This window comes from Arachis ipaensis, chromosome B10 (assembly GCF_059453495.1).
Source record: "Arachis ipaensis isolate K30076 ecotype BB chromosome B10, ASM5945349v1, whole genome shotgun sequence".
Taxonomy (NCBI): Eukaryota; Viridiplantae; Streptophyta; class Magnoliopsida; order Fabales; family Fabaceae; genus Arachis; species Arachis ipaensis.
The window spans coordinates 4,372,985-4,385,010 of NC_142435.1; the positions used below are offsets into that span (position 1 = coordinate 4,372,985).

The window sequence follows — 12,026 nt, forward strand, 5'->3', positions numbered from 1 at the left end:
CTTTGTTATCACAGGATGTTCAAAGTAGCGAGCCAGGATTTACCAGTGCTACTCCATCCACTTTTGAATCAGTCAGATCTTCAGGACAGTCAGAGTCAATGCCGCCTCCACAGCAGCAATCGTAGCCACAAACTCAGACGCAGACACAGCCACCATCGCTGCCGCCACTGCCGCTGCCCAGTGATCAGAACAATGAAGGAACTAGATCTAAGAGGAGGAGAGGCAAAGCAAATGTTGCTAATGAGTCACCTAATCCTGGCCAGTCTGAGGAACAAGGTACATGTAACACTAAAAAACCTGTTAGACCTAGATCTTGGACTTGTGAGCATTTTAAAAAAGATGATAGTGGTCCCAAACCTAGGGCTATATGTAAGTGGTGTGGAGCATCTTATGCGGCTGATTCACATAAAAATGGTACTAGCAATCTTAAAAGTCACTTGTTGAGTCAGTGTAGAAAATTTCCAAAAGATTCACTTGATCCCACTCAAAAAACACTTGTTATGCAGCAACTTAAAAAAGAAGAAGGAAATGGGCTGGGTAATTGTTTGACTGCTGTATCATTTTATCCTGATTTATGTAGACAAGCTCTTGCTAGAATGATAATCATAGATGAGTTGTCTTTTAGATTTGTTGAAGGGGAGGAATTTCGTTATTTCATGAGTGTTTTACAGCCAAAACTCCATATTCTGGGCAGAATTTCAGTTGCTAGGAATTGTTGGAACTTGTTCATGAATGAAAAACATAAGTTGAAGAGTGTCTTTATAAACTCAAATCAAAGTGTGTGTTTGACCACTGATTGTTGGACTTCTGTACAAAATCTAAACTATCTTTGCCTCACTGTACATTTTATTGATCAAGATTAGAAGTTGCAAAAGAGAATTCTTAACTTTTGTCTCATCAAGAATCATAAAGGTGAAACAATTGGTAGGAAGATAGAAAAATGTCTTTTGAATTGGAGAATAAGTAGAGTCTTTAGCATCACAGTTGATAATGCTAGTTCAAATGATGTTGCCATTTGTTACTTGAAAGGTAGAATGGAAGATTGGAATTCACATCCTTTAAAAGGTGAACATTTGCATGTTAGGTGTTGTGCTCATATCTTGAACTTAGTGGTGAATGATGGTTTGAAGGATATGCATTCTTCAATTAGTAAAATTAGAAATGCTGTTAGATATGTCCGTGCTTCTCCTAGTCGTATGGATAGGTTTAAAAGTTGCATTAAAGAGGCTAGGATCCAAGACTGCTCTTGTGTGCAGTTAGATGTCCCCACTAGGTGGAATTTCACTTACATAATGCTTGATAGTGCTTTAAAATTCCAAAAGGCCTTCAAGAGATTAAGTGAGAGGGATGCTGATTTTGTAATGATGCAAGGGGGCATTCCAAAGAATGAAGATTGGGATAATGCAAGATGTTTTGTGAGGTTTTTGAAGATTTTTTTCGATGTAACCAAAAAAGTCCCGAGTTCTATATTTGTGACTTCTTCTTCATATTTTCATCACTTTTGTTCAATTCTTAGTTCTTTAAAGACTTGGGCTGATAGTAATGACATATTACTTAAGGGTATGGCTACAAAAATGAAGGCTAAGCATGATAAATATTGGGGTAACTTGAAGAACATGAATATGATGATTTTTGTTGCTGTGGTACTTGACCCTAGATACAAGATTAAGTTTGTTGAGTGGAGTTTTCAAAGGTTGTTTGAGAAGGAGGATGCTGATTTCTTATGTGGTAAGGTGAAGGAAGTATTCAATGACTTGTTTAACAGCTATAGGGTTGCTCTCAATAGTGATCAAGCACACCAATCTGCACAACACAGCTAAGATGTGGATATGGATGATAGTGCCTTTGATGATGTTCGCTTTGCGGCAGCATTTGAAAATGATGTACAAGCAAGTGAGAGTGTCAACACAAATGAAGTGGATTTATATCTCATGGAGTCCTTGGAGAAACCAGTTGATCCAAGTAGTTTTGATATTTTAACTTGGTGGAAAGTGAGCTCTAACAATTACAAATATCCTGTTTTAAGTCAAATTGCGAGGGATATTCTAGCTATGCCGGTGTCAACGGTTGCTTCTGAATCCGCCTTTAGCACTGGAGGTAGAGTGCTTAATCAATATAGGAGCTCTCTTACTCCAAAAACTGTTGAAGCTTTGATTTGTGCACAAAATTGGTTTCGAGCTAATTCATTGCCAATTGACCTGGAGGAGTCTTTTGAAGAATTTGAAAAACTTGAGATAGGTAATGTTCTTTAATATTATGTTTTATTTTATCTTCACATAGTTATTAACTTTACTATTTGATAATATGTTTAACTTACTAATATTTATTTTATTACATTTTATTGTAGAACTTGAGCCAATTCCTCAACTAATAGATGAAGAAGACTCTGGTGATGAATCTGATTAGTGATCAGTGCTTCAGCTTTTAGTTTGGAGTTTTTTATGTTATGTTTTTATTAAGACTTTGCTATGTTATTTAATTTTGTGTCGTTGAGACTTGTTTAGTTGTTTTGATGCTGAAGAATTATTATTTTATCAAGACTTGTTGAATATGTTGGATTGTTGGACAATTGGACATGTTTGTTTATAATGTTTTATGGAATTTTTGTTTTATTATTACGTTGGATTGTGTTTTATTATTATGATGGACTGTTGGACAGGTTATATAACTTTATAAATTAAGTTATTATTTTGTATTTAAAAAATCGCGGATCCAAACCGATCCAAACCGCTTGTAATCGGATCGGATTTCCAAAAAAAAGTTCATCCAATCCAAACCGCACCGCACATAAATTAAGCGTTCGGATCGGATGACTTTTTCCTTCAAAATCGAACTAAACCGCATCGCAAACACCCCTATCGGACATGTATGCAAAGAAGCATTCATAGTCTAATCCGCATATCCAGGGGACATTCTTCGCAGAACTGAAGACGACATCGAGGTGCAATGCTTTGAATATGTAGCTTGGGAAATTTATACACAACGGGTACAATCTGAGGGAGTTTGCGGAGCACTTCCAACACTACCTGGAATTCATGAGGAGAAGAGAATTGGTGGCAGACTACAAATTGCGTACGTGCGAACCTGTTGTAAAAACGAAACTCGAAGCCATTGAGCAGTTCGCTGCGACGGTTTATACAATAGAGGTTTTCGAACTGTTTTGGGAGGTGTTGATGCTAGCCAACAATGTGAGAGTTGTGTCAACCAAGAGGACGAGCACTTGTGTTTTGTTCGAGGTTGCAATGTACTGCAAGCAGAGATCATGGGCCGTGTCGTGGGCCGAGGAAGATGACGAATTCAGCTGTTCTTATCAGCAGATAGAGTCGTTCGGGCTTCCTTGTGTCGACATGGTTGGGGTTCTGGTTTATTTGAACATAACAGCTATCCCCAGAAGTCTCATACTTGATCGGTGAACAAAGAGGGCAAAGCAGCCGAGTGCTCCCAGCGACGGAATACGTGTTGGGGAGATCCAGATGCAGCATATATGAACATGCACGCGGCGATGCTGGATAATTGCAGAGAGCTGGTGAACTTGTCTTGACGGTTCTTCGAGGACTACTGGACGTGAAAACAAGGTTAGCAAAGGAGCGTCAATCCCTACGGGACAAACATCGCCAAAGGCTGGGTGTTATTGAGGAGGTCAGGGTGTTTGTTCGGGACCCGTTGCGGGCAAGGTACAAAGGATGCGAACGAAGAGTTGTCACCTCCCGGGGTAAGTTCCGCCGTGTTCAGAGCTGTCGACTGTGTGGAAAGGTTGAACACAATTCTCGCAAGTGTCATCAATCGAGTATGGGGGAGAACATCGATAGTTTTGAGGCAGGTGCGACTTACGAGAGCATGGAAGCAGGAGAGGGGGTGAGGACTACTACGAATTTGAGTGAGTTAGTTGAACTGTTTTTGTTGGAGGTTACGTATTGTGTGGGAATTAATATGGCTGGCTGCTACTTGTTCCACGTGTTAATCTGACATCCGGGAGGACGTATGCATAGGTTATGATTTGTAAGGTTCGCTTTATTTCTGTAGGATTGCTTGCGTTTAAAATGAGGGAGTATGTAAATGCAGCTTGTGAGTGTGTGCCTCCTATATGTGTTGGTCTGTGTTGTAACACCAGTTGCTGTTGTGTTGGAATAATTAGAAATGGCATGTTGATGTAAAACGAGTCATGTGGCTAGCGGTTGGGACACGAGGGGTATCCCGAGAGATTGTTGCATTATGAAAGTTAAAAACATTATGTTGGTGAGCTAAATGGCTTAGGGATGTTGAAGACGAAATGGCCTATGCGATGCCATCCATATACGCCTGTACGGTTCGTCCATGTCTTCCGATTATTGTCAGCCATTACGCATTATACGGTTTACTGTATATTATCTAGCGAGTGCGTGTGACCCCTAATTGCGACACACTACGCGACTGCCGGCTAACCCTTCTGTTGTGGCATACCACGTGACTCAAGTGCACGGCAGGGTAGGTTTCTTATGGTTAGGAGCGTCACTAGCCTTGCCTGTGCGTAAGTCTATGGGTTGTTTCCTTATCGTGCAGGTGTCGTGCAGGCTTGAGGCTATGTTACACAAAATTCGCGCGTACACTAGTACAAATACCTATAACTTTGAATCTGTGTTTCATCGAAGGTTCAAGCTTGCTTGGTTTGAAGATTATGTCACTGTACGGCTTTTATAGCACCATATCTAAGAAAAAAAACAAAATAAAACACATCCAGCTAAATTTAAATTGTGGTGGGAATGATCTGTTAGACAGTGTTGTTTATTACAGAATCCATTGGCAGACAGACGAAAAAGAAGACAAAATTTAACATTGCATGGTGATTGTATTTTAAAAAAAACGCCAGTTCCTAGCATGCAATGGTGGATACGCATGCAACAAAATACATGATAGTTAATCGTAATGACAGATTTTTAAAATGGCGGGCCGGGTAGCTATAACGTCGAAGTGGAGTCGGTACAGCGATGCGTTGATACCACTTCAAAGTGACGGCACACCTTGGACGCCAACAAAAAGGGGCATGAACAGCCCAACATGATCGAAACAAAGTTGACAACATAACAGGGTCATGGCAGCACGGCGGCTATTGCCCTCCGACCATTCCAGTCCACCTCTGTCCGCTGCCTGATCTCATCACGGAGCTCATTGAAATGCTCGTTCACAATGGCCAATGCAGTGTCAATCCATATCCTGTCGGATAATTGGTCGATGCTCTGCAACATGAGAAAATAAAGGGATACATGGATGTGTTCAGTAAGAGATCTTTACTTAACGGGAATCGTTCTGACATGCATATAGCGCGACTGATGATCAGTTGAATACCTTCCTCTGTGGAATAGGGTTGGTTGTGAAAATCTGCTCCATTTGAAGCCATAGCATCATCCACAACTTGTCCTTGTAACTTTTTTTCAACGGCCGCCCCCGAAAACAGAAATGGTAACTCCCTGTCAAAACCCGAAAACAGAGATATAAGCTATGGTTGACATAATACAATAATTCGTACCAATTGTTCTCATTCGTGACCCCCAGGACGAAGTCTGGATTCCACTCAAACAGGGGCAGATTCCTTCCTAAGACGTCGTTGTCTGAGAACATGGTAGTCAAGATCTTGTCCAGAGCTCTGACTTGCAAAACGGCAGCAGATAACACAGGAGAAGAGTTAAGGTTGTTTTTTTTTTTTAAACGAGGTATGGATCTTGGGCTAGGGCTAAAAACCTACCTGGTGCCCCGACCGACCCGACTGAAGGGAGGCCCTGTTTTTTTTTTTCCTTATTTTTTTTGAATTATACGTGATGCGGACTAAGCCCAACAGAGTCAAAAGGAACCCGCAAAATTTTAGGGTGACCTCCCCATATACAATCAACCCGAACGGGCAGTTACAAGAATATCCATAGCTCAGGTGACCGTCATCAGAAGTGAACAACAGGCCCACCACTCTAAAACTACTCTGTCAAATTATTATTTCTTAATATATTCATGGGCAATAGGTATATTAATTATAATCGCAAATTAAGTAATTTTGCATTAAATGACTTATATAACAGTGATCTCATTTATTGTCATAAATGTGAAATTAAATAAGTCACTATTAATGTTAAATTAGATAAATATTAAATCATAGATACTATTTTATTTGAGTTTTAGGGTTTAATGAATGGCACAGTCAAATATGCATACCGGTTATTCCGTGGTTCTGAGAAAGTTTCTAAAATTGGATAAATTTAAAACGTGATTGTTATTTTGCTAGGTCATTTTTTATTCAATAAATTAAATTTATGGTTAATTTGTTGATCTGTAATCTAAATTTGTTAGACTCTAAATGAAAATTTAGTGTCATTCTCATACTGTAATAGGTGTTTCAATGTCTTATCTAATTTCAATTTAACAATTATTTATGATACAGAATTTGTTGGATTACACATAATACCTAGCTAGTAGGACAAACTGGAGAAATCGAACAGGACAAATGTTTTGCTGGATTATTTAAAAAAAATGCAAGGTATGAACACAGCCGACCATTCACGTTGTGTAGACAATATGGAATCACACTATATTAATTGGATAAAACTAAACTCCGGTGGACATCGCCCACCTGAGCTTCCTAGCCTTTTCATATCGGGCTTTGTCATGGTGCAACCGGTGTTTCATGACTACAAGCTCATCTTCCATCTGGAACACACGTTCCGGCAAGCACAACCTCGACTCTCACTGCAACTCAACTACCTGTTCCTTGTACCGGAGGGCGACCTGATAATTAAAGTCCCAAATCTTGATTCCCGTCTCCATCAACAGTACCTCCAGGGCGACGAATGCCGCGTGTTGCCTTGCGACATATTCATCGGTAGAATACTCGCCAAATGCGCCGAAGTTTACTCCGGTCGGGGTGCTGAACACGTGGACTCCGTAGTCGTGGTGAAGCTTGCCTCCCCGGTAAGGGAAAAAATTAGGCGGGCCCACACCGACCTTGGTGCAGGCCGCCTTTAGCTTCTCCTCCAGGCCCTCCACAATCACGAACTCGCTGGGGTCCCACTCGGGTGCAAAATCTACAATGCGAGAAAACGATGACAATGGAATGCGAAATTCAATGACAGGGAAGGCTGGTTATGAAAACCGTAAATCGAAAACGATGGCTGGTAAATGGATAGCGTACCTATATCGACCTCTTCGAGATCATCGGTGACGAGCCCATGTTCGATGCTCCATTCGCCTGCCCCCCGCCTTGGTTTCGGGGACGGATACTTCCGAGGGCTTGCCGTCACGGGATTCGGTCCCAGGATCCATCTTGTGTAACGATGAAGGCTCTTAGCATTTCAATGGCTACTGCTAGACCGATTGTGTGAGGGCGTTAGTCGAAACGTTCCACTACGGGTGTGTTTGGTGGGACTCACGGGGTTATATATAAAATCTATCTCCACCTCATCAAGTGAAACGTCACACCTGCACAAATGGGCTCCACGTTGTTTGACTGATTGACGGAGCGACGGGAATCAATGTAGCTCTCTCTGTCCATCAGTTATCGAGCTCCAAGTCAAGTTACGAGATGTGGCCCCCAACTCACTCTGATGGTTCATCTGGCTAATTTTTCTTTAGGCACATATTTGATATTTAATTTACAACCAAAATGGTGAATAATAATAATAATAATAATAATAATAATAATAAATACACACTCCTGTGGAATAATAATAATAATAATAATAATAATAATAATAATAATAATAATAATAATAATAATAATGCACACAACTACAACATATATAATAACAACGCTAGTATTTAATGTTTAATAATAATAATAATAATAATAATAATAATAATAATAATAATAATAATAATAATAATAATAATAATAATAATAACGTGTGTTTGATTACAACGACATATAATAACAAGGATTTTCTGTTAACTAACATGGTGAAATGGTGTGAGGAGAAGAAGAAAATGAGAAAGGAGAACAAGACAGTAGTATTGTGTGAATTAGAAAATAATAGTTTTTTATATTATGTAACTTAAATTTATAATTTCGAAACGTCCTAAAAATTAAATAACTTATAAAATTTCTATATTTATATTTAAATAAATTTTTATTTTTAGATCATTTTATCAAATCTAGCATTAATTGAATAAATTGAAATCGTCCCTACTATATTAGGGATTAGGGTTGAACCGCTAGCTTATATAGCTCACATGATGTTTAAATGTGAATTTCTATTATAATAATATATTAGAAACTTAGTTATCTTAAGACTAAACTTTGTGGAAGGCACTCCAAGGATGGGTGTTGCAATCTAAAAACCCGTCTATGAAGTGGAGAATCGCACAAATTGTTACCGATCGCATCTTCTCTTCCATCGGGCTTGCCAAACATACGCTAAGTCACTTGGACTCGGGATTTAGTTTTCCGATTTAAATATCATGGTTTATAGATTGACACCTCTGTCTCTTCTGTGTTTATGGCCAACAGTCAACGGAATACGAACTACTGGTGAATCGTTGAATGTCAAGTGTTTAGGATTCCTCTTTACATCTCAAATGCATCGAGAGTTTATGGAACGAGGGATTTAAAAATGAGATAAATTAAAAGTTGTGATTTTTATACCTGGATTGGTTGTCATCATGAGTTTGTCCACGGTAGAGTTGGGCTTCAAGGCTGGTGTCTCCCCCTATCCTTCTCTTTCAAACGTCCATCAGGATGGCAGTTTCTCAGTATTTTCGATAAGTAAAAACTGTAAAAAAAAAAAAAACATCGTGTCTAGAGACAGAGAGAGGACTACCTCTTATGTGTTATTACTTTTAAATCTCATGCGTCCGTCAAACATTAGAATAGACGGATGAGATTACGTCATTAATAACTTATAAATATTTACAAGTAGACCACAACAAAAGTTAAATTACAATAAACCTCTAACTTTTAGGGTTAACATTGTTTCTTTTAGGGTCCAGTGCTCATCTTATTGGGTTACGCATAGGGGTATGGTGATTACAGTTCAGGTTTCATGGCTGACGGCCCAAAGGGTATAGCTTCAACAGTACAAGCTATGAGTGTGTCGGTCGATTACATTTATACAGACGGATGTTTGCGCAGATATTCATGAAGGTAGAGCCTCACGATCGCATGGGCAATTAATTGGAGTTTAGATTTCTGGCATCAGCGCTTACTACGATAAAGGTTTTCGGCAACATGGGACTTCTTCAAGTGTTTAGGGTCAATGCCTACCAACCAAAAAATTCTGGGATTTAGGGCTGACAGTTTAAATTTCGGTCCACATGTTGTTTTCTTCCAGTTTCTGGTGCTTAGTCTTCATGGATTACGCCTAAAGGTGTAGTTACTAATGTTCGGGTTTCATGGTTAAGGCATCCAATAGTTCGGGGCCAGGGTGTTGTTTAGTGTGTATCGGTATATTAGAGTAATAGAGTCTCTAATTTTGTTATTATTTCAAAATTATTAACAATTTATTTTTGATGATATCACCCATTTCTATGATACATAAATGATTTTTTCCATTATCATTCTTTTTACCCATACAAGTATTCCTGTCTCACATTCACTATTATTTTAATAGTAAACCTCTCTCGTTAGGGATGATATTGAAACTTAAATTTCGATATATATATATATTAATTATAGCATATTATAACACAATACTCATATATGTAACATATTACATATTAATATAACATATTATCACATGTTATATAAAAATGTAACATAATATATTATATATACATATATATAAATATAGATAGATATTTATGGTATCCTATATATATATAACACATTATAGCATATTATAACACAATACTCATATATGTAACATATTACATACTAATATAACATAATATATTATATATACGTATATATAAATATAGATAGATATTTATGGTATCCTAAATAATATTATTGTATACATGTGTTGTTACACTCGGACCCGGCTCTCAAGTCATAGCAATTGAAAGAAAAAAAAATCCACCAGAAACGAGCCTGGTGGTTCTGATCTTCTTGGACTTCCCCTTGGCCATGACCCAAGAAAAATTAAAGGAAGGACATGTTGGAAGTTTTCTTCGCATGCATCAGCTGAAATTACTTGCGGCCCTCATTTTTCAAAACCATAACACCCTTACCCCTTCGTCGTTTTGCATTCAACCACCAACACCTCTTTCGGAAGACTCCCGTACAAAGTTTCCTCAGTCTAGACACAGCCACCAAGACAAGCCAGGTAATCCATCCCGAATCCTTTGCTCCGCTTCGATTTAGACCGTCTGTTGGTTGCTTCATGGAATCTCGCTATCTAACTGTGTGAAACTAATATCATCAACTACCGAGTTTGTCAGTACATGTTGCATGTTTTTTCCTGAAAAAAAAATATTATGTTTCCTTGCATCGTCACTCTTGTTACATGGAGCTTTTGCTTCGTCGGTAGGGAAAACCCTAACCAGTCTTATTGGTGTTATTCCTTCCTGGGGGTGCACTGTTTGTTGAATACTTACCTTGCCTCCACTATTCTGCGCTAGCTACTTTCTCTGCATGTTTCATTTAACTGCAATCTTGACGATTTTTTTTATCATTCCTTGGTCCCATGACGAGCTTGCCTGTTTGCTTTACTTCGCGATTCTTGTGTAGAACCACTAAGTTGTACTCGTAGAAAGATGACTCAGTCCAGAACCCCTTGATTTACGCTATAAAGCTTTTGTGCATGTTTCTGTTGTTCACTTCCATTTTTTCCTTTCTCAGATGAAACCCTAAACCCTAACGATGTTTTCAATTCGTTCAATTTTTTTTCGCATGCTGTGAAAGTGTTTATCTATTTGAAAATCCAATAACGGGACTCTACTATTGTGTGTTGTTGTTTGATATACTATTTCACCCTAGTTACATTACGACTATCAAGGTTGTTATTTGTTCTGTATTAGGTTAACATGTCTTCATCCAGGAACAAGGGCAAGCGACCTGCAACAGACGCTCAATGAAATTAGCAACAACTGCGACTGCATTTTCTGAAGCCAATAATAAGGCCCGCCTACTTCAAACTGGTAAGCCACCTTTCCTGACATGTACATCAAAAGACACCCACCGTTATTACTTCCTGAATGATCAATGTGTTAACCACACTTGCCTATTCTTTTGCAAGCCCTCCCGATCGGTCCAGACAAACTCCCAAACCGGACCCCCTACATAAACCTGCTAGTCCCTGACGAAAGGAGTATTGGGCATCGGTGCTTCTGGAAAGAACAGCAAAATGGCAGCATCGCATTGACCTGAGGTTGGCCAGAGTTCTCCCAGACGTACGGAATAAATATAGACTCCATGCTTCTTTTCAAACACAAGGGGAACTCTGATTTTCAAGTACGTATCTTCGACTTCGGTGGCCGCGAAAACACATACCAGCCCCGACCGTTGGAGGAACCGCTGTACAAAGAGAAAGGTACTTACCAGCGTGCCCGCTGTCTCAACAATCCTTCCTCAGACAAGGCGAAGGTGATAGCAGAAATGCACAAGACCAAATGACCCTTCTTTGTCATGGACCTCACTAGCCGCGTCTTGTCCTCCCACCTGTTGGTAAGGCAACTTAAATACAACCTGTTCCTTAAATACAATTCTCCCACCCTTGTTTACCTGCACCAATTCATTTTCTTGTACGTTTCTTCATCAATAAGTTTCTCTCTGTTAATGATCTGTTGCTATGTTACAATCAGCCAAATGTTCCTCATCTGAGCCATTTCACTGGTCAGAGGCACACACTCATCCTATCACACAGACACATTGAGGTTGAGAGTACTTACACTAGATTTAGTGGCAGGCAAGACGGTAGCTTCGGGGTTATTTTCGGAGGCTGGGCACACTTTGCTAGCCTGTGCAAATTCGAGCCCGGAGGTGTAGAGATCTTCGAGGTCATGTCAACTGAGCCAGTCACAATACTGCAGGTCCGATGGAGCAACAAAGCTGCAAGCTCCTGAATCTTGCTATCCTTATGTTATTAATCAAACTTGTATTTTGTGGATTATCTTTGTGTATTACTTTTTGAGAA

The 12,026-nt window shown here is 39.3% G+C and overlaps 1 pseudogene; it reads left to right on the forward strand.

Moving 5' to 3' along the window:
- Positions 1-2,957: 2,957 nt before the first annotated feature.
- On the forward strand, positions 2,958-3,966 carry LOC148578983 (uncharacterized; annotated as a pseudogene).
- Positions 3,967-12,026: the final 8,060 nt, after the last annotated feature.